The 21,406-nt window shown below is 41.2% G+C and overlaps 1 protein-coding gene across 5 annotated transcripts in view; it reads left to right on the forward strand.

The window, feature by feature from the left end:
- Positions 1-294: 294 nt before the first annotated feature.
- Positions 295-21,406, forward strand: part of Marchf7 (membrane associated ring-CH-type finger 7) — a 44,518-nt gene continuing 23,406 nt past the window's right edge. For 3 of the 5 annotated variants that reach the window (XM_036184421.1, XM_036184418.1, XM_036184422.1), the window contains exon 1: positions 295-470. The gene's annotated coding sequence lies outside the window, so the exon portion shown is untranslated. Of the gene's footprint in view, positions 471-19,310; positions 19,419-21,406 lie in introns of all 5 variants that reach the window. The other 2 variants (XM_036184420.1, XM_036184419.1) reach the window with 1 other exon arrangement.

Raw genomic sequence — 21,406 nt, forward strand, 5'->3', positions numbered from 1 at the left:
GAGCCAGGCGGGCGCCGAGTCCCTCACTCTCCGGGCGGCGACCAGCCCGCCCGGCCTCCCGCGCCGCTCCCGGCGCCCGCACGCCCGCACGTCGCCGACCAGCTGCGGCCGCTTACCGTGGCGCCTGGCAGCTTCCCCCGAGGCGGCCCTCAACGGCTGCCGCAGTCAGAGCACCACCCCGCGGCGGGGCACGTCTAGCCCGCCCGCAGCTTTCCCGGCTCCCCCGCAACGCGGCCACTCTCGCGAGAAGCGGCCCGAGAGCGCGCAGGGGCGGGGGGCGGGGGAGGAGGAAGGGCGGGGCTGCCAACGGCGGCGGCCAGTTCTGCGCCGCATCCGGAGGGGCGGCCGCCATTGTGCTTCGTCGTCGACTTCTCTGCTGGAGCCCGAGACCGAGCACACCACCGAGGAAGGAGGCGGCGGTGTGGCTGCGCCGAGCCCGACGCTCCCTGCGGTGTGCCGGCTGGAGGAGGGTAAAGAGCGGCGGCGGCGGCGGCGGCGGCGGCGGTGGCGGCGGGGGGGGAGGGGAGCCCCGGAGTGCGCACCCCCCACCCCCACCCCGGACCCTGGGAGCGGGGAGGGCGGACGGTGCGTGTCCCTCGAGGACCCGCGGCGGCCTGGGGCGCCGGGCGGCGGGAGGACGGGGTCGGCCTTAGCAACCCCTCCGGGAATTTCGGTCAGTTTCCCAGCCCCTGGGAGTCGGTGATGGTAGGCCTCTGCGCGGCCCCCGCACCGTGAGTGGCGTGACACCGGCGTGAGTAGCAAAAGATGGCTCTTGAGATTCAAACCGGGGCGAGAGGTGTCAATGACCGGCGCTAGCTAGACACGCAAGGTGTGAGTAGTAAAAGGCTCCCTCGTCTCGAAGAAACTGCGTAGTGAAGAGGAAGAACGCGCTCGCGCGCGCGCACACAGAAACACACACACACACACACACACACACACACGCACGCACGCACCCCGGATCCACACACACATACCCGAATCCACTACAATGAACACTGCTTCCGTCTCACAAAAGTAGATGTTAGTATATTGGAGGGAGGGGATGGTCTGTGGAGGTAATAAACACATCAAGACCAGCGTGAAAACAGTTTAATAAAGAGCCTCTCTCTCGGTTCACACACCATTTTGCAGTTTTTAGATACTTTGTTTTAAATTTCCTTGTCTCTTACTCCCTTCTACTCCTTTTGTATTCAGAGTGGGAGATAAATAATGGAGATAAGCATAGAGATACATTTCTGATTTCCAAACAAACAGTAGTAGTATCACAAAAAAAAGGGTAGATGCCATGTATTTTCACAAGAGAACCAGAAATGGGGTCAGTGTTTTCTTTACAGCTCCAGTGAGTGTGAAGCCGCAGCGTGATGGTGATGGTGAGGCAGTAGCGGTGGAATCAGGCTCCGGTCATTACCATGACCATAGTTATTTAACCTCTTCAGATCTCCTAGTTGAGATGAGTTCCCCCACTCCTTGAGATGCGTTTTTAATAAGATGAGCAAGTGTGTCAAACACTCAACAGATACTACAGGGCATAATACTTGGGAGTGTGAGGTTTTAATGACTATAAACAAATGAAATTTACCACAGGTTTATAACCCAAGTATTCTGATCAGAAAAAAAACCCTTAAAATTGGACTTTGTGAGTTGTACACATCGCTTCATGTATATGTGAGTTTGTTTTGTTTGTTTAGAGGGGGGTCTTACCTTGTATTTTATGCTGGCATTGAACTCATAATGCTACCCAGACTGTCCTCTAACTTAAAGTACTCTTGCCTAAACCTTCTGGGGTTGCTGGAGTGTGCCACCAGATCCAACAACACTACACAGCTCTAGTTTTGCCCTAAATGTTTGGCACCCCCCCCCACGCCTATAGATTTTTTTTTCTTTATTCTTTCATACAGTTTCATATATGTATATATTGGAATTTAGTGCCCCACCCCCATTACCTTAAGTTATTTTCAGATTCATGGGGTCAGATATCTTGGGCATACTAAGCATTTACTCTCTGACTAAGCTGTAACCCCAAACCTAGGTTAGATGTCAAATAAGGAGGATTGTTTTCCTACATAACTTCACATTTTTTCCTCTCTGTTCGACATTGAAGGACAATCAACTTGGACATAAGTCATCCATAGCATTTATGTAGACAACGTTCATATGATATGTAGTCAATTTCATATCCGTCTCACACCTCTTCCATCAGTTATGAAGAGTTGTCCGTATTTTAATATCTCTTGGTGATCTTAGGTGGAAAATTATCTAGTACAAGCACTGATTGGTTACTAGTTCCTCTTTGCGACAAGGAGCTTGATGCCATCTTCCTTCTACAGCTCACAGTTAGTCATCAGACCAGTTTGTAAACAACTGCTGTTAGTGCCTTCCTGTAATACTATACATGAATACTGTGGGGCATCCGTGCTATGCTCAAGCTTGGGAAGGTTTAAAGGGAGAAATGCTTAAGCTAAGCTGACAGGTGGCTAGGACCTGCTTGTGGAGATGTGGTTAGGAGGCCATAGTTGGCTTCCCATGGGTGAGAAGTAAAATGAAAGGAGGTTAGAGCTTCCTATGGAAGACTTCCTGTGATACATTAGCAAGTTTAGTGCCCTGTGCTGTGTGATGGAGAACTGTTGTATCCAAATAAAATTGATCTGTACGCCAGTTAGACATTTGGAAATACTTAAACAGAATGTATAGGCTTGCATCAGGCCATATTTTAAAGTAACAAATTAAGTAGTATGTAATGAGCTATTAAACTATTAGATCAATAATGGGCCAAATTAGATGACAACTTAAAATGAACAAGTTCCTACTAAAGTAGTCACTGAAGGAGAATTATTTCATTTGTCTTTTTTGTTTGTTAAACTTGTATCATTAGTAAAGTTGCTGGAAGTGAATCCAAAAGGACTGAGCAGAAATGATAAGATTGCTTTATAATTTAAGAGTTGACTGAGATTTGATGTTGTCTGATTGTAATTTTTAATTTTCTGCACTGACATGAACTTATTGTGGTTCAAGCTGGTTTTACCTGTTCTCAAATATGTTTTCTCTGATGACTGGTTAGACGAGATAAGTTTGAACGTCTGCTTTTAAAATCACTTAATCCTCTGCACCCATTTTTTCCATCAGCTGTGAAAGAGGGTGGCCTGTAAAAGCTGGTACTAATGTGTTTCTGACTGCCCAAGGACTCTATAAAGTGGGTTGTAGTTGCCGACTAGAGTCTGAACTGTGACACCCAAACTGCCTTCTCTTCAGAGAGAATAGGTTAGTTATAGGTTTAAGTGCTGGAGACAGACAGGCAGAGACAGTTGGATAGTTGCTGCTGCTGCTGCTACTCTGCCAAAAAAAACCTTTAAAACATTAAGTATACCTTAAGTATGTGCTAGCTAAGTATCAAGAGAGAATCTTTTTCAAGTTTTGTGTGTCAAAGGACTTCCCTCATTTGGCACAGTTAGCTTCCTTGCTTCTTGGTGGTGTTGGTTGATACTTGGATCTTGCTATTCCAAGTGATCTCTTATGGTATGATGTTTCAGGATCCGAGGAATGAAAATGGAAGGTACAAGACCTCGGGACTTTAAAAACTATACAGTATGACTTGCAAGGCACATCTACATTCAAGGGATAGAAAAGTAAAAGTTGGCCATGTCCTATCCAGACCAGCCAGCCATATGGCACTGCCAAGATACATTCATACTAGGGCACGGGAGAAATTTGTAGCCGTATTTTATGATTTGCCAAAGATTTAAGAATACACATTGTTGGTCGGGCAGTGGTGGCACATTCCTTTAATCCCAGCATTTAGGAGGCAGAGCCAGGCTGATCTCTGTGAGTTGGAGGCCAGCCAGGTCTACAGTGTGAGAGCCAGGATAGGCACCAAAGCTACACAGAGAAACCCTGTCTCGAAAAACAAACAAAACAAAAGAAAACAAAACAAAATCAATAGGAAGTTTAAATCCTGCACACCATGTGGTCTAAGCTTTTGTGACTCTGACCTCATCTTAGTCTTTATAAGCACAGCACTTTGTGATACTTGCTTTGTGTGTAGATTCGAAGAATGTGAATTCTCAAGCCTGTCCATTTGTGCCATGATGCTGGAGATCAGTATTTGGTATCTTCGTGTCTTCCTCTATCACCCTCCACCTTTTTTTTTTTTTTTTTTTAGTTTTTCAAGACAGGGTTTCTCTGTGTAATCCTGGCTGCCCTGGATCTCTCTCTGTAGACCAGGCTGGCCTCTGCCTGTGCCTTCTGAGTGCTGGGATTAAAGGCGTGTACCGCCACCGCCCAGCTTCTACCTTGTTTTTTTGAGACGAGGTCTTTAGTCTCAAAATGAACTGGAATTCACTGATCTTGAGCTGTGAGCCTCTAGGATCTTCTTGTCTTTTGTTTCACAGCACAGATGTGCATTACCATTCCCTGCTTTGTATGTGGGTGCTGCAGATCCAAACTCAGGCCTTCTTTCTTGAGCAGAACATGTTTTACTCACTGAGCATTTTCCCTTTCCCTTATTTAGTTCTTGACATAGGGTTGCTAGCCCAAGTTGACCTTAGCTATATGAGGATGACCTTGACTTTGTGTTTCTCATACCTCTACTAGATGCTGAGATTATAAACTGGATTGTAGGAAGCCTCAGCCACACCCAGTTTTATGTATTTCTGTATGCTAGGCAAGTACTCTGCCACCCGATCTGTATCCCCAGCCCTCACCTCCCAATTCAGCAGTCTTATTTTTTTTTAGATTATTTTATGTGTATATATGTATAGGAGAGCAGCAAGGTCAAAGGGGGCATCAGAACCTCTGGAACTGGAGTTAGTACAGATGATTATGAGCTGCCATGTCAGTGTTGTCAAGAGCAGTAAGCAGTCTCATTGCAGAGCCGTCCTGAGCCCCAAGTGGTATTCTTAGTTCAAAGATACCAGTAAGGTAACTACACTGGTAGAAATTTTAGCAGAGAATAGTTTATATATAAACTTGAGTGACTCTTAAAGTATTTTATTTTATGATAAAGACAAATATCAAATAATAGAAAAGCCAATAGACTTTCTAACTCTGAAGGTATTGTTTCATAATAGCTAGTATAATAGCTAGTGTTTGTTCAGTGTGTGCTACGTCACCAATCTCACACTTAAAAGTAGTATCATCACCATTTTGTGAGTAAAAGACTTAAGCATTAGAGATTAAATAGAGACTCATACCACATATAGAGATTTACCATTTTTCTACAAATTGTTTGAAGTTGGCTTGCGCTAAACATTAGGTGTCACCAGGCAGTGGTGCACACCTTTAATCCCAGGAGGTGGATCTCTGAGTTCGAGGCCAGCCTGGAGGTCTACAGAGCAAGATCCAGGACAGGAACCAAAACTACACAGAGAAACCCTGTCTTGAAAAACCAAAACCAAACAAACAAACAAAAAAACCCCAAAAACTTCAGAGTCTTGTTTTGGAAAGTAGTTAAGTGAATTTCACTAGTAAATGTGTTAATACATTTGTATTAACAAATGCATTAAAATACAGGAAAAGACTTAGGTATAGGAAACAACATCGGATATGGATTGGTTGGGTCTTTTTTGTTACTCTAGTAGTGTGGATTGTGTTGACTGTGTTACTCTATTGAATGGAACTATTATTAGATTAATGGGACACAGTGATTTGCAGTGTTGTGGTGGGAGAGGAAGCAGAATCAAAACTTGGGGCCGGGCTTAGTGTGTCACAGCTTGTAATTCCAGCTATGAAAGCTGAGGTAGGAAGATCACTGGGGCAATTTTGTGTGATCTGTCTCAAAAAACAGTAATAGCAAAAGAGTTACTTTCATTTTCTTTTTTCGAGATAGTTACTGCATAGTTCTGGCTGGCAGGGAGCTAACTGTGTAGACCAGTTTAACCTTGAACTCAGAAGTCAGCCAGCCTCTGTCTCCTCAGTGCTGGAATTCAAGATGTGTGCCACCTGTGCTTGACTAAAATTTTTTTAAAAATTACAGTTTAAGGCTATTTCTCAGTGGTAGAGTGCTTGCCTGGCATGAGTGAGGCCCCAAGTTTAGTCTCCATTACTGCACAAAGAGAAAGGAAAACAGCTGCTTCTGAGTTGTATGGTTACTTCTCTGCTTTGTAACTTCACTGCTTTTCAAGTTCTACACTGAAAGGCAACTTGTATGGATCAAACAAAGTTGTCCTCGTAAGCAGGTAGCATGTAGAATTTCCATTAACTTAGAAAAAAATTGTGTGTGTGTGTGTATGTGTGCATGTGCGTGTGTGTGTGTGTGTGTGTGTGTGTGTGTATGTGTGTGTGTGTGTATCTGCAGAGGCCAGAAGAGCTTGCTGGGTTCCTTGGAGCTGGAGTTAAGGCATTGGTGAGCTGCCCCCCATTGTTGTTGGTTTCTGAGTATCAGTCCTCAAGCAGCAAGTGCTCTTCACTGCTGGGCCATCTGCCTATCTTCTGTTTTGGTTTTTGATAGCATTCTAGCCTGGAACTCATAATCTTCCTGCCTCTGCCTGAGTGCTGGGATTGTAGGTATGCATTATCATTCAAGGCTTCAAATTGTACTCCAGATTTTACTATTAAAGATATATTAGAAGCCTGGTGCTAAGGCTAACGAAGCAGAAGGTATAGAACAGACAAAACGTGTAGTGTATGCCTGACAAAGTAAAAATGGACATGACTAAAAAAATCTGTTGATGGACCAGATTACCCTGCTATGCTTTATTAATAGCATTAACTTTATTAATGTAACATCCTCTGGACTTTTAAGTCACTTCATACTTCTTTCTTTCCTTATTGATTTTTGTTTGTTTGTTTGTTTGTTTGTTTGTTTGTTTTGAGACGTTTCTCTGGAACTCACCTTGTAAGCTAGGCTGGCTTCAAATTCAGAGAGATCTTTCTGTCTCTGCCTCCTGAGTGCAAAAGGTGTGCAATGACATATAGCTATTTTTTATTCAATTAAAAATTGCATATTATTTATTTTGTGTGCGAGTTTTCCTACCTGGCCCAGTCAGGACAAATCTCTCTCACCCACCAGTCCCATGGTCTCTCAGACCCAACCAAGAAAGCACACAGAAACTTACATTGTTTAGAAACTGTATGGCTGTGGCAGGCTGCTTGTTATCTACTTCTTCTATCTTAAATTAACCCATTTCTGTTAGTCTGTACTTTGCCACGTGGCTTGTGGCTTACCAGTGACTTTACATGTTGCTTCTCATGGCGGCGGCTGGCGGTGTCTCCCCAGCCTTCTACTTCCCAGAATCCTCTTCTCTCTTGTCCCGCCTATACTTCCTGCCGGGCCACTGGCCAATCAGAACTTTATTTACACAGAGCGATATCCACAGCAGTGTGCCATATGTGAGCACATGTAGAAGTCAGATAACTTTCGAAAGTCAGTTTTCTCTACCAGGTGGTTTCTGGGGTTCAAACTCAAGATCATGAGGTTTGGCAGTAGGTCCTTTTAACCCGGAGAGCCTTTTCGTAGGTGCTGCCACAGCTTCCTCCTCCTATTCTCTGTATTGGGTATGTCTGGATATTTGTGTGCATTGTTGATTGCCTGGGTAAGCCAGAAGGGGTATTGATCCTTGGAGTTAGAGTTTTAGACAGTTGTGAGCCACCCACTATGGATGCTGGGAAGCAAATTTGGATCTGCTGCAAGAAGTGTGCACTCTTAACTAGAGTATCTTGTTTCTGCCCCCATTCCTTGAAATCATCTTACTTGTACTTTCTTTCTCCCTGCTCTCAATCTCAAGAAAGGAAAGCATTAAGCTTCATTTAGTTGATTAGTCTTCTGTATAATTACTTACCTCTCCTTCTGGTTATTAGATCATTTGTTTTCTTCTTTGGAAGTATGTATCAACTCTGCCTTCTGTTCATTTCATTTCTTCTTGTTGGGGCCTCACTCAACATTGTCTTAGAGCCAGATTCTCTTCCTGTATCTTAACTGGTTGCTTAGCTAGCTTGTGAGGGAGGGGATTTGTTTATTTTTAACTGAGCTTGTTTCAAAATCTTGAGTAGCTTTTAAACTTTATAGCATTGACTTGCTAAAGTGGGGCTTGGGCTTCCACAAAGGTTGTGAAACTAACTTTGAAGTTCCTTTAGTATTACAAAAAGTGCAGAAGTTACAAGTGACCTATTGCTAAACAGAAAAGTTTTGGTGGGATACTAATTATTAGTATTTCATTTCTGAAAGCTCCAGAAAAGCATTGGAGGGGAGATTCTAAGTACATGCCCCTGAGCAAAGGACACCACTGCTTTTACAGCTTGGAGTAGTCTGCTTTCTGCATTTATTACTTTCAGAACTTTTCCTGGCTCCTAGTCTGCTTTGAATTGCACCTTTGTAATGTTTTCTGGCTTTCATTCTTAAAAAAAGGCTAGCCTTAATATCTTTGTGCCTCCCCCCACCCACTTTCAGTCATCAAAAAAATCATTCCAAAACTACCTATGAAGTTGTGGGGGGTTTTTTTGGTTTTTTTTTTGGTTTTTGGTAGGGGGAGACTTTTGTCACTTTGGCATTTCCATAACATGTTCAGGTTAGTTTTCTTTTTCTCTTTTTAAACTTTTATTTTGAGTTTCTATAAGGGGACATCTAGTGGGACCCAGTTCTTTCCTTTGACCATTTGGGTTCTGGGGATTGAACAGTCTTCTCGCTGGCCCACATTTTGAGGGCTTTGTAATCATTATTTTCAGCCTTCTGTGTAGGTGTGATATTAATTATCCTAGTTTGTATTTGTGTGCTCTATTTCTGCCAGGGTGTAAGTATAATGGATAGCACTGGTTTAATTGTAGTTGAGTCTATACTGCAATACTGCTTATTTGCCTAAAACCACTCTAGTAGTAGATTGTCACTGCTTTGGCCTTAGAGGCCTAGAAGGCTGTGTGGTTTCTTTTCACTATGACTATGTTAACTATTACTGTGAGTTTTTGTTTTGTTTACATTTTATTTTGTGAGTGTGGTACAAGTGAGTCACAGACTGAAGGTCAGGATAGCTTGTGGGAATTAGTTCTCTTTCTTGGACCATGTGGATCCAACGGGTCAAACTCAAATATTAGACTTGGAGGCATGCCTGTGCCATTTTGCAGGCCCTAACCTTAGTGTTTGTTTGTTTGTTTGTTTGTTTGTTTTTGAAAGTCCTATGCTGCAGAGGATTCAAAGGCTTTTTGTACCTTTCTCAGCAGTAGACTACTTTTGCATTTTACTAACTGAAACAAAATCCTATTTAGAGAAGCATTTTTCATCTTACTGGTGCTCTTACAGGCGGGCTCTCTGTTTCTGATTTCTCTTTGAAAGGTGAAAAAATTCTTCAGTGTTTCTATGCTTCTTCCTGTCTTCTGTCCATTCTGAAGTCTAGAGTGCAGTCAGATTTTGTGTAAGCCTCTGTCCTTTGTGCCAGCTGATCTCTGCCTTAAATTGGCCGAAGGGCTTAGCTGAGTGAGTTTCATAGCCCCTCCTCAATGTCCACAGACATTTCTGTCTAATGTCAATCAGTACAAAGTCTTTGCAGAAACTCAAGATTCCTAGCCTTCCCTTAACAGCCTATCTCCATCCTCTTTGGAAGAGTGTGGAAGTTGGCTAGGGTTCTTGAGATTCTCCTTTTTTGTGTAGGTAGGCTCTGCCTACAATGATCATGCTACCAAGTTAAAAACCTTTCACAAACTTCTGGTGATTTAGAGTAGGCCTGTGCTGTTTTAGTGATGAGACTTGTATTAACAGGTAACTTGATAGGTGGCACTTAGCATCAGATGGAGACTTAATTTTCAGATTGTAACAACTGATGATGACAGATTTCTTCAGGCTTTTACATGTACTAAAAGAAAACTTAGATTATTTGCGTGGAATAGATGTGATTACATTTAGTGCTGTTTATGAGTGTATATGCACGTGCGTACATGTCTGTGAAGACCCTTTGGGTTGTGTGTAACAGACCACCAAAGGAGTGAGCTGTGGATATTGCTCTGTATAAATAAAATGCTGATTGGCCAGTAGCCAGGCAGGTAGTAGAGGCGGGACAAGCAAAGAAGAAAATTCTGGGAAGTAGAAGGCTGAGGCAGAGAGACACTGCCAGCTGCCACCATGACAAGTAAGATATAAGGTACCAGTAAGCCATGAGCCACATGGCAAAGTATAGACTAATAAAAATGGATTAATTTAAGATTTAAGAACTAGAACAAGAAGCCTGCCATGGCCATACAATTTGTAAGCAATGTAAGTCTCTGTGTGTTTACTCAGTTGGGTCTCAGCAGCTGCGGCACCGGTGGGTGAGATTTGTCCTGACGTGGGTCAGGCAGGACCAGGAAAACTCTAGCTTCAGGTGTGAACTAATTGTAGAGAGCTCTGAAGGGCTTCCTAGGATTCTCAGATGAATGAAATTATCCACAGCAAGAGGAAGTTAACCTTTTTTAATAGCCACAGCAAGCTACTGATTTGTAAGAATATACCAATATGGGAATTGGTGTACATATCTCTTGGTACATTTATCAATCACTATTAAACTGGCTTTATATCTTAGAATAAATAAAATTTTATTTAGTTTTTTTGTTTGTTTTTGTTTTGGTTTTTTGGTTTTTTGGTTTTTCGAGACAGGGTTTCTCTGTGTAGCTTTGTGCCTTTCCTGGAGCTCGCTCTGTAGCCCAGGCTGGCCTCAAACTCACAGAGATCCGCTTGCCTCTGCCTCCCGAGTGCTGGGATTAAAGGTGTGCTCCACCACCGCCCAGACTTATTTAGTTATTTATTTTTAGTTTTTGAGAGGGGGTCTCTCTATATAGCCCTGGCTGTCTAGAAACTTCCTGTGTAGACCAGATTGCCTCAAATTTACAGAGATCTTCCTGCCTCTGCCTCCCTAATGCTGGAATTGAAGGTGTGCACCACCACACCAGCCTAAAATAAATGTTTAAAAATCTGAAAAAATGCTCTAAAGTGAGGCTACAGTAAAAATACAGATGATTCAGTAAATAGTAATGATTACAGAGAGTCTTTACCCAGAGACTTCATCTTGAGAGTTGAAAGTTAAGTAAAATGACAACCTCAAACACTTATTAAGATTGTAATGGCTTTATGGCTCATTATGTTTTTTCTGTATTCTGAGCAATTTGTAGAGTTGAGCAAATGCAGTCCCTTGTTCTTGAGGGCCGTGAGCACAGAAGGCTTCCCATGACTGGGGATTTCCTGTGAGCCTCAAAGTACAGTTTGGTGTGATGAAAGGATTGTATAAAGAGTGAGTGCACTGAGTTCTACCTGATATTCTTGCTTATGCCTTTCCTTTTCTCTTACAGAACTTAACAGTTGTTACATAGTTTGTTATCACCAGGCTACAGCTTCTTGATATAGTGAGCGTTTTCTGCTCAGGTTAACCATTCCCTTGTTTAAAATTAATTTGCTCAGCACATATTAAACATTCCAAAAAAAATCTATTAGTTAGATGGGCTTTAAAAAAATTCCTTCTAAATCTTTGTTTGGTAGACATTTTTCAAGGACTACATTTTATTTCTTACTATTTTTTGTGCTTTTGACCTACAACTTATGCAACTAAATTACATAAGTTTTCATATAACACATTGTCAAAATTCAATCAGTTTATGTAGCGGCATTGCCCAAAATAGTTTCACACGGTATCAAATTCTATCTCTCAGAGGACTCTTTCTGCCACTCTGCCTCCTCTCCAGAGGTGTGTTCTGAACAGACATTCTACTAAGTTACTTTCTAAAAGAAAGAACTAGGTATGATAGAGTCAAAGTAAATTATGAGAGGCATAATTATGCATTGTGCTTTTTTAAAAAACGAGTTGCAGACTTGTATCTTTTAATGAATGTTGTCTTCCAGTTCAAAATCCTCATCACATATACAGTCCTTTGTTTAATATCTTTGTAGCCACTTTGATAAAGTAACACATGTTCTTGTTAAAATACTCTAGGATTTTACTTCTTGGTGCTGAAGAGTCATTGATAAACTTTTGAATGTTAGTGTTCATGAATATTTTTTTCCTCCTAATACATGTCTTTAAATTTCCAATGTAAAATTTCACTTTCTTTCTAATGAATAGTTTTGTATGGACTTAACAAATACATATGTAGATGAGAAAAGCAGGTGGTAGGAAGATTTCTGAGTTAGGTGAACATATCCTTTATTACCTAACATCTGCAATTTTGAAAAACAGCATAGGCATTGTTAATTATCCTGGGAGTAGGTATGCTGTTACAAGCCTTTAATCCCAGCACTAATAAAGCAGAAGCAGACAGATCTCTGTGAAGTCAAGGCTAGCTGGTCTACATATGTGTGTGAGTGTGCATATATGGAGGTCAGGGCAACTTGAGAGAGTCAGGTCTCTACCATGTGATCTTCTCTACCAGAGATCAAACTCAAGATAGTCAGGTTTGGCATAAGGTGTCTTTATCCACCGAGCCATATTAATGGCTCCACAAAAATAACAGAAGATCTTTTGGGCTAGCCAGTGGTGGTGCATCCCAGTACTTGGGAGGCAGAGGCAGGCAGATCTCTGTGAGTTCGGGGTTAGCCTGGTTTATAGAGCTAGTTCCAAGACAGCTAGAGCTACACACAGCCCTGTCTCAAAAAAAAAAAAAAAAAAGACACGTGGGTTGGTTAGAATTTCTGTTAGAGGTGGGAAACTGTTGGCACTGAGTGCTTCTTGTATACCTGACAGACTACATGCTCCAATAATTGCTTCTTGTCAAAACAAAATAGCCTCAGTCCTTAGAGTATTGGAAGCAAATCAGTAAACCACTTTTATCCTGGAAGTAGTTAGATATGTATTGTAATGCTTTGTTAGATATGTATTATAATGATAGATATTTGTGGAAGTTGAATTTGTACCTATACTGTAGGCAGTGCCATTTTGTCATGACCCAGTAATGCAAATATATTTTGCTTGATAATATAGGACTGGAGGGGTTGGGGATTTAGCCCAGTGGTAGAGCGCTTGCCTAGCAAACATAGGCCCTGGTTTCACTCCTCAGCTCCACATACAAAAAAAAAAGAAAGAAAAAGATAATATAGGACTGGAATGTATAATATCTTGCCACCATGCTGATATGATGAGTTTCCTTGAGATTTCTTTTTTATGGGTTTTGGTATTCTGTAGTAGTCAGTGTTTCATCTTATGGTTCCCTGATCAGTAGGATGTTGATTTTTTTTTTTTTTTTTAATATTACAAATTTTCTTTTTTCATTAAAAGAATAAGATGACCTTTTATTTTAGGTACTTGGTTTTCCAATTGTACCCAGCCATCATTTCTACCACATTGCCCACGAAATATAGTCTCCACATGATGCTTTATTTTTTAGAACCCCTTCTTCCTTTTTCCTACTCCAGTGGGACCAGTTGTTCCCTACCTTTCGTGATGCTGTTCTCTTCAGTGCTTCCCTTTGTCACAGCTTCCTGGGTTCTTTATATGGCTGTTTCATGCTTTGCACATTCATTTTGGTAGGACATAGTCTTCGCTTAAGATGTGATGGTGGGGCTGGGCAGTGGTGGTGCACACCTTTAATCCCAGCACTCGAGAGGCAGAGCCAGGCAGATCTCTGTGAGTTCAAGGCCAGCCTGTTTTCCAAAGTGAGTTCCAGGAAAGGCTCAAAGCTACACAGAGAAACCCTGTCTCGAAAAACCAAATTAAAAAAAGATGTGATGGTGGGCCTTGCGTGGTGGCACACTCCTTTAATCCTCAAGAGGCAGAGGCAAATGAATCTACAGAGTTCCAAGACAGCCAGAACTGTTTGACAGAGAAACCCTGTCTCAAAAATCCAACAACAACAAAAAGATACTGTGTAGCCAGAAGTTTTCCTGTGTCTCACCCAACTGGTCCAGAGCCACTCAGACTCAAGTAAAAACACAGAGGCTTATTATATTAATTAAAACTACTTGGCCATTTGCTCAGGCTAACTACTGACTAGCTCTTACACTCAAACTCAGCCCATTTCTTTACATCTATATGTTGTTACATGTTTCGTGGCTTTAGCTATATGCCATTATATGCTGCTCCCTGAACAGTGGGCTGGGGGCTCCTGACTCAGCCTTCCTCTCCCCAGAATTCTCCTCATCTGCTTATCCTGCCTATACTTGCCAGTCAGCATTTTATTTATCAACCAATCAGAGCAACAAATATTCACAGCATAGAGAACATCCCACAGCAATATGGTGGTTGGGCTTTCCCTTTGGTAGTACTCAGATAGACTCTCAGTCCTTTTGTTCTTTGATTGGTTATGCATGTCCTTAAATGTCTTGTTCTTCACAGTCATGGATTAGAATTCATAGTTGTATACATGCTTTCCAGTACTTCGGGCCTTGTTTCATAGTTGAATGTTGCCAAATTTCTCTGATTACTGTCCCTTTGTATGGGTCCACTTCCCTACTATGGTAGATGGTAGGGTCTTCCCTTTATTTCTATGCTTCTGAAATTTCACACTGAAATGGTTGTGGTTTGAATTACGACATGTCCTCTGTAGGCTCATGTGTTAGAACATTTTGTCCCCAGCTAGAGCTGTGTTGAAAGGCTGTGGAACCCATAGGAAGTGGATCCTTGCTTGAGGCAGTGAGTCATTTGGATTGAGTCCTGTGGTTTAGTAGGTTAACCTTACTTCCCTTTTCTGTCTGCTTCCTCACTGCTAATGTTTGGTGACCAGCTGCTTCATCTGCTACTGCCATGCCTTTCCCCATTATGGTGCACTGTATCCCTTAAACTAAGTCAGAAGAGTGTCTTCCTTCCTCCTCTCTTCAGTTGCTTCTTGTCAGTGGCTTTTTTTTTTTTTTTTGGTCCCAGCAATGAGAAAAGCAATATAACAGTGAAATGGTGTTGCTTATAATGTTGATCTTACTCTCTGGGATCTTGCTTCCTTTCATTGTGGAGGTTGGTGTGTTTCACTTGTAAAAAGGTATTCCTTGACAGTTTTCTTCTCTTATGACCAAAATGGTAATCTTTTGAACAGTTCTTCTCATATTACATTTTAAAAATTATTTTTAACGTGCATTGGTGTTTTGTTTTGCCTGTGGAAGGGTGTTGGGTCTCCAGGGACTGTAGCTAAGGACAGCTGTGAGCTGCCATGAGGGTGCTGGGAATTGAACCTTGGTCCTCTGCAAGAGCAGCTGGTGCTCTTAACCTCTGGTCCATCTTTCCTGTTGCTTATGTTAGTTTTTTTTTTTTTTTTTCTTTTTAACCTTTTCTGCTTCCTGGTTCAGCTTTCTACATCCCACCTTAGAGCACCAACATGTTGTTGGTTCGTTGTTATTTTACTCTTCTTGCTTTTTACTCTTTCATTATAAATGACAGGCCTTAGCTTGGCTTGTTTCTTGCCAGCTTTTCTTAAATTATTCTGTCTACCTTTTGCCTCTGGGCTTTTTCCTTTTCTTTCTTCTGTATATCCTACTTTCCTCTTACTCTGTGTCTGGCTGGGTGGCTGGCCCCTAGCCTCCTCCTTTCCTTGTTTTCTTGCTCTTCTTTTCCTCCCAGATTTCTCCTTCTGTTTATTCTCTCTGCCTGCCAGCCATGCCTATCCTTTCTCCTGCCTTGCTATTGGCCATTCAGCTCTTTATTAGATCATCAGATGTTTTAGACAGGCACAGTAACACAGCTGCACAGAGTTAAACAAATGCAACATAAAAGAATGCAACACATCTTTGCATCATTAAACAAATGTTCTAGAGTATAAACGAATCTAACGCCTCTTAAAATAATATTCTACAGCATCCCTTCAGTCTTTATGCTTTGTCCCTTCCAGTGTTTCTCATTTTTAAGTATATTTCATTTAGAAACTCCACAACTCTTACAATACTGGTTGTATATTCTCAAACATCTTATTTTGATACCTTTGAGGATGATAAACCTCTTCTCCTTAGTTTGCTTCCTGTAAGTTCCTTTTATTGTCATTATTGTTTTATTTTTGTCTTTTATATACTATCAATGCATTGAGTAGTTAGGCTTGAAGTTTGTTACTAGGAAAAAGCAGGTTAGATACTTTTAATAACTACTAGTTTTGGGTGTAGAGCAGTTGTGGTGAGCTAGGTTGATTTTTGTCTGCTTGCTCTGTTCTTCCTGCCTCCTTCCTTCCCTTGTTTCCCCCTGCTGGTGATCAAACCAGGACCTCATGCATGTATATGTGCCAGGCAAAGCACTCTTACATTGAGCTACACATGATTGCCCTGTTAAACTTTTGAAAGTATGCCAACTTTAGAAATCTTACCTCTGATTTTTGTTTGTTCATGTTTAAAAGCTTTTTAGGCCTGTTTTATATGTGTGAGTATTTTGCTGTTATGTATATAATGTGCACCATGTGTGTGCCTGCAGATGGTCATATGGATACTGGAAATGGGACCCAGATCTTCTGCAAGAACAGCTAGCCCTCTTAACTGCTAAGCCTTCTCTCCCATCCTGAGCTCTTGTGTTTTTTAGTGATTTAAGAATAGAAAATTGTGGGCTGGAGAGATGGCTCAGCGGTTAAGAGTACTGGCTGCTCTTCCAGAGGTCCTGAGTTCCAATTCCCAGCAACCACATGGTGGCTCACAACCATCTATAATGAGATCTGGTGTCCTCTTCTGGCCTGCAAGCATATATATAGGCAGAACACTGTATACATAATAAATAAATAAATAAATCTTTTAAAAAAAGAATAGAAAATTGTAAATCTCCTGACAACATTGGAGAAACAGGACCATAAAAGAGACTTTGGGTCTCAATAGCATATATAGAGATTTTAAAAATTCCTCATACTGGTCTGTTTGTGAAAATGATTCTGATGGTAATCGGGGATGGATAGTACCTGTGCCTTACCCACACCTAGTAATTAAATATTCTGTCTTTGAAGGCATGGAGCTGGGCAAGAATATGGGATTTTGTTTCTCCAAATACAGGGGTTTTAGTGTCTTTTTGTGTTCAGGTGCACTTGGAGGCCAGAGATCAAACTTTGGTATCACTCCTCATGGGTTGTACTTTGTTTTTTCGTGTGTGCTTGCCTGATGCTTGTGTGCGTGTGTGTGTGTATCTGTTGTTTGAGAGACAGACGGACAGAGTCTATCACTAGGACTTGGGACTTGGCATGCAGGCTAGGCTAGCTGGCCAGACTTCGTTCAACTCCTCAGGGCAGGGATTAAAAGCACACACCATCACACTGCCTTTTTGTGTAGGTACTAAGGATTGAATTAGGTCCTCATGTGGCTTACTTCAGCATTTTGCTGACTCCTCTGTCTCCCCAGCCCTCTCCAAATGGAGGTTTTTAATTCATTGGACTTTTCAGCTTCATGTTTCACTTTTCTCTCCCACAGTTTTTTTGATTATAGTAAAATGACATCATATAGAACTTACCATCCTAATTGTGTTTAACTGTACAGTTAATCTTACTAAATATATGGTGTATAAGTTCTTTTCATTTTGTAATTTTAAAGCTGTACACACTTCAAGTAGTAAATCTTGACTCCCCTTGGTAACTGCCCTTCTAGTTTTTGGTTTTGGTTTTTTTCTTTTTATGATTCTATGTTAAATAGGTAAGTAAGATCATACAATACTTGTCTTGTATCTGACTTAACTCTCCTAGTATAATTTCTTCAAGACTGATTAATATTCTATCACAGGTCAGAATACCCCCCTAAACCCTTTTTTTAAAAATACTACATTTTATTTTTGGATTTATTTAATTATTTTAAAATAATTTTTAAAAATTATTTTAAAACTCTATGTATCGTTGGCTGTCCTGGAACTCATTGTGTAGACCAGGCTGGCCTTGAACTCACAGAGGTCTGTCTGCCTCTGCCTCGTGAGTAATGGGATTAAAGGTGTGCACTACCACACCCAGTTTATTTTAGCATAATTGTGTAGAGGTCAGAGAACAGTTTGTGGCAGTTGATTTTCAACCATATAGTTCCCAGAGATCTAGCTCAGATTGTCCAGCTTGGCACCAAATGCCTTTAGCTGCTGAGCCACCTTGCTTAGCTGTCCTTCCTTTTTAAGGCTGGATGATATGAGTTGTATATATATTTTGCTTATCCAGTTACTCATTTATTGATAGCATTTGAGTTCTGTTGTTACAAATACTGCTGTGATTGGGATGTACAAATATTCCAGGATCCTTATTTTCAGTTTGTTAGGTTGGTTTGGTTTGGTGGTCTATGATAATTCTGTTTTTATTATTTTCGAGGAATTGTCATTACTGTTTCCATAGAAATTGTATTATACTCTGATGTCTCTTTTTTATTTTTTTCTCTTTTCTTTTGGGTTGTTGTATGGATAGATTCTTGTTCTGTGATGATAAGTTTAAATCATTTGTTTCTAGTTCTTACGTCTTTCTGGGCACCTAGACTTACAGCACCATCCTCTGCTGAGTTACTAGACCTCTCCTACTTCAGATCCCCCTCAGTGTTCCTTCCTAATTTTTTTTTTAAATGGCTTAAGTCTTGATTCATTTACTCTTGCTTTAAGGGGGTTTTGAAAGGTGAACAAAAGGACTGTTAAAAGATAGTCTGTTCACAGTAGTTCCTGATACGGTTTCTTTAACGAATATTGCTTTTAATCTTATTTATTTCTCATTTGCTGGAAATTCTTAGTTGCAAAATATGATACTTGGTGACATATTGTTTTCTTATTTATTACAGACTTACAAGCTATCTCATATTTGCTGTGTCATAGCCAGAAACAGACAGACATGTTTGTGTTCTTTCATGGTGTCAAAATTTATCTAATGAGCCAGGCGGTGGTGGCACATGCTTTTAATTCCAGCACTTGGGAGGCAGAGGCAGGCGGATCTTTGAGAGTTCAAGGCCAGCCTGATCTACAGAGTGAGTTCCAGAATAGGCTCCAAAGCTACACAGAGAAGCTCTGTCTCGAAAAACTTAAAAAAAAAAAAAAAATTTTAAATTTAATAACAAATTCACAAGCTACTTATGTTTTATTTTGCTGGCTACCATTGATTTCACAAGTTCCTTATTACATTGAGTCTTAATTAGTAATCTCTGTTAACACTGATCATATATCACATGGTTCACACAGAAAAACCAAGAAAGGATTAAAGTAGCCAGTAATGGACAGGGAAGGCATAGGCTGATACTAATGACAGTCACTGCAAGTAATAAAATAAGGGGGTTAGTCTAGGCAAGGATCCCATGGCTAGGTTTAGCTGAACTTTGAAGTGGGTGGACATAAGAACAGGGCATGGTAGCACATGCCTTTAATCCCAGTACTTGAGAGACAGAGGTCAGCCTCACCCACAGAACAAGTTCCAGGACAGCCAGGGCCACACAGAAACCCTGACTTGAAAAACTGGGTTGGGGGTGGGAAACCTAGGGCTTAGAAGAATCCCAGTGATGTGTACTATGCCATGGTCTTAGGTACCCTTCCTTTTGTATGTTTCAGGTCAGGGCTGCCTCTTTTATTGGACTGATGTTTTTGATAAACCTAAATGCCTGGTGGTGGTTCTGATAGGATTTGATATGTCCATGTATCCCTCCCTGATTTAATTTGGTAAGTTTACAATAGTAATTTTATTAACATAAATAAGTTATTAGTTTGTGCTATGGATATCGCTCTGTATAAATAAAATGCTGATTGGCCAGTAGCTAGACAGGAAGTATAGGTGGGACAAGCACAAACAGAAGAGAATTCTGGGAACAGGAAGGCTGAGTCAGGAGATGCTGCCAGCCACCACCATGACAAGCAACATATAAACATAGCGGCAAGCCACAAGCCATGTGGCAACCTATAGATTTATAGAAATGGGTTAATTTAAGATACAAGAACTAGATAGCTAGAAGCCTGAGTCATTAGGCCAAACAGTTTAAATAATATAAGAGTCTGTGTTTATTTTATAAGTGGGCTGCGGGACTGCCGGGGCTTGGTGGGAGCTGGAGAGAAATACTCCAGCTACACGTTTGTGTCCTATGGTTGTACAGTATGACTGGGGAGGGATTCTTCCCATAAATTCTGTATATCCAGTATGGTTTTCTGCCTGCCCAGACAGGTTACCTGTTCATTTTACCTTAGCATCTAATACTCAAAGTAGACTAGCTAAAGGGACACAGCAGCTTTGTAAAATGGAGTCATTTGGGGAAAGGCATAACCCAAGAAGTACTGTTCTGTACAAGATGGAGTCACTTGGGGAAAGGTGTGGTGTGATATATTGTGTATCAAATAAAGCTTGCCTGAGGATCAGGACAGAGCCAGCCACTAGGTTAGACATAGAGCTGAGTAGTGGTGGCACACACCTTTAATCCTAGCACTCTGGGAGGCAAAGATCCTTCTGATTCTCTGTGAGTTCAAAGCCACCCTAGATTACATGAGATTGACTCAGTCTAGGAGAGAATCAGCGCCAGGCAATGGTGGCATACACCTTTAATCCCCAGCACTATAAAGGGTGAGACAGGAAATGATATGGCTGGGTGGAGAAAGGCATATAAGGGTGAGGAGACAGAAACTAAAGCTTTTTCGGCTGGACCCCTTTCGGCAGAGGACTCAGACCTTCAGTCAGAGGATTCATGGAGTTGGCGAGGTGAGATGTGGCAGTGGCTTGTTCCTTTGTCTCTGATCTTTCAACATTTAGCCCAATATCTGGCTCCAGGTTTTTATTATAAGACCTATTAGAAATTCAAGCAACAGAAAGGCATAACCCAAGAAGTACTGTGCTGTACAAGATGGAGTAACTGGGCAGGGCTCAGCCAGCTCTGCCTTCTGTTCTTCCTTTAATGACAATATCCACCTTTAATGACAATATCCAATATGTTTAAGACAAAGATTAATTCAATAAATTCCTTTGTTGTAAATTTAAGTGGAAAGATGTGGTTAATACAGAAGTTAGTTGATATATTATCAAGACTATATGCTGAAAGTCAGTTTGACAATTTGTGTTACTTAGTTTGAATGGTTTAGTAAAGCAGTTTTATACTTAACTCTAAGCTGCACATCAGATATATTGTGAAATGACGCTGTACATTTCCCTGAATTCTAATTTTCAGTAAGGGAAAAGTTAGGTTTTGATCTTAAAAATAGTTGTTAATGCAAAGTTAGGGAGATTATTTTGTTATCTCTTGATTCCCCTTGTAGTCTTACGGCTTTGGCTGTCTCCAGAAGGCTTGTGGATCCCTACCCCAAGGGGGGGAAATGTTGTTTATAACCTTTTTTAAAATTATTTTTATTTTTAAGAATTTTCCGTAGTTTTCATTATTGAGGGGTGGTATGTGCTGCAAGTGACTGGGAGAGCCAGAGGCATATCTGGAGCTGGACTTGAGGTGTAGTTGTGAACTAAATCCATAGTCTCTTTAAGAATAGTATATACTCTTTACCATTGAACTGTATCCAGCCCCTTAAATTGTATGATTGCTTGTAGGTGTGTGCCAAGGACAACTTAGTTGTGTGAGTTAGTCCTCTCCTTTCACTGTATGGGTCCTAGGGGATTAAACTTGGTCCTCAGGCTTGGTAGCAAGGCTTTACACTTTGAGCCATCTTGCTAGACGCAA

The sequence above is a fragment of the Onychomys torridus genome, chromosome 4 (assembly GCF_903995425.1).
Source record: "Onychomys torridus chromosome 4, mOncTor1.1, whole genome shotgun sequence".
In the NCBI taxonomy this organism is placed as follows: domain Eukaryota; kingdom Metazoa; phylum Chordata; class Mammalia; order Rodentia; family Cricetidae; genus Onychomys; species Onychomys torridus.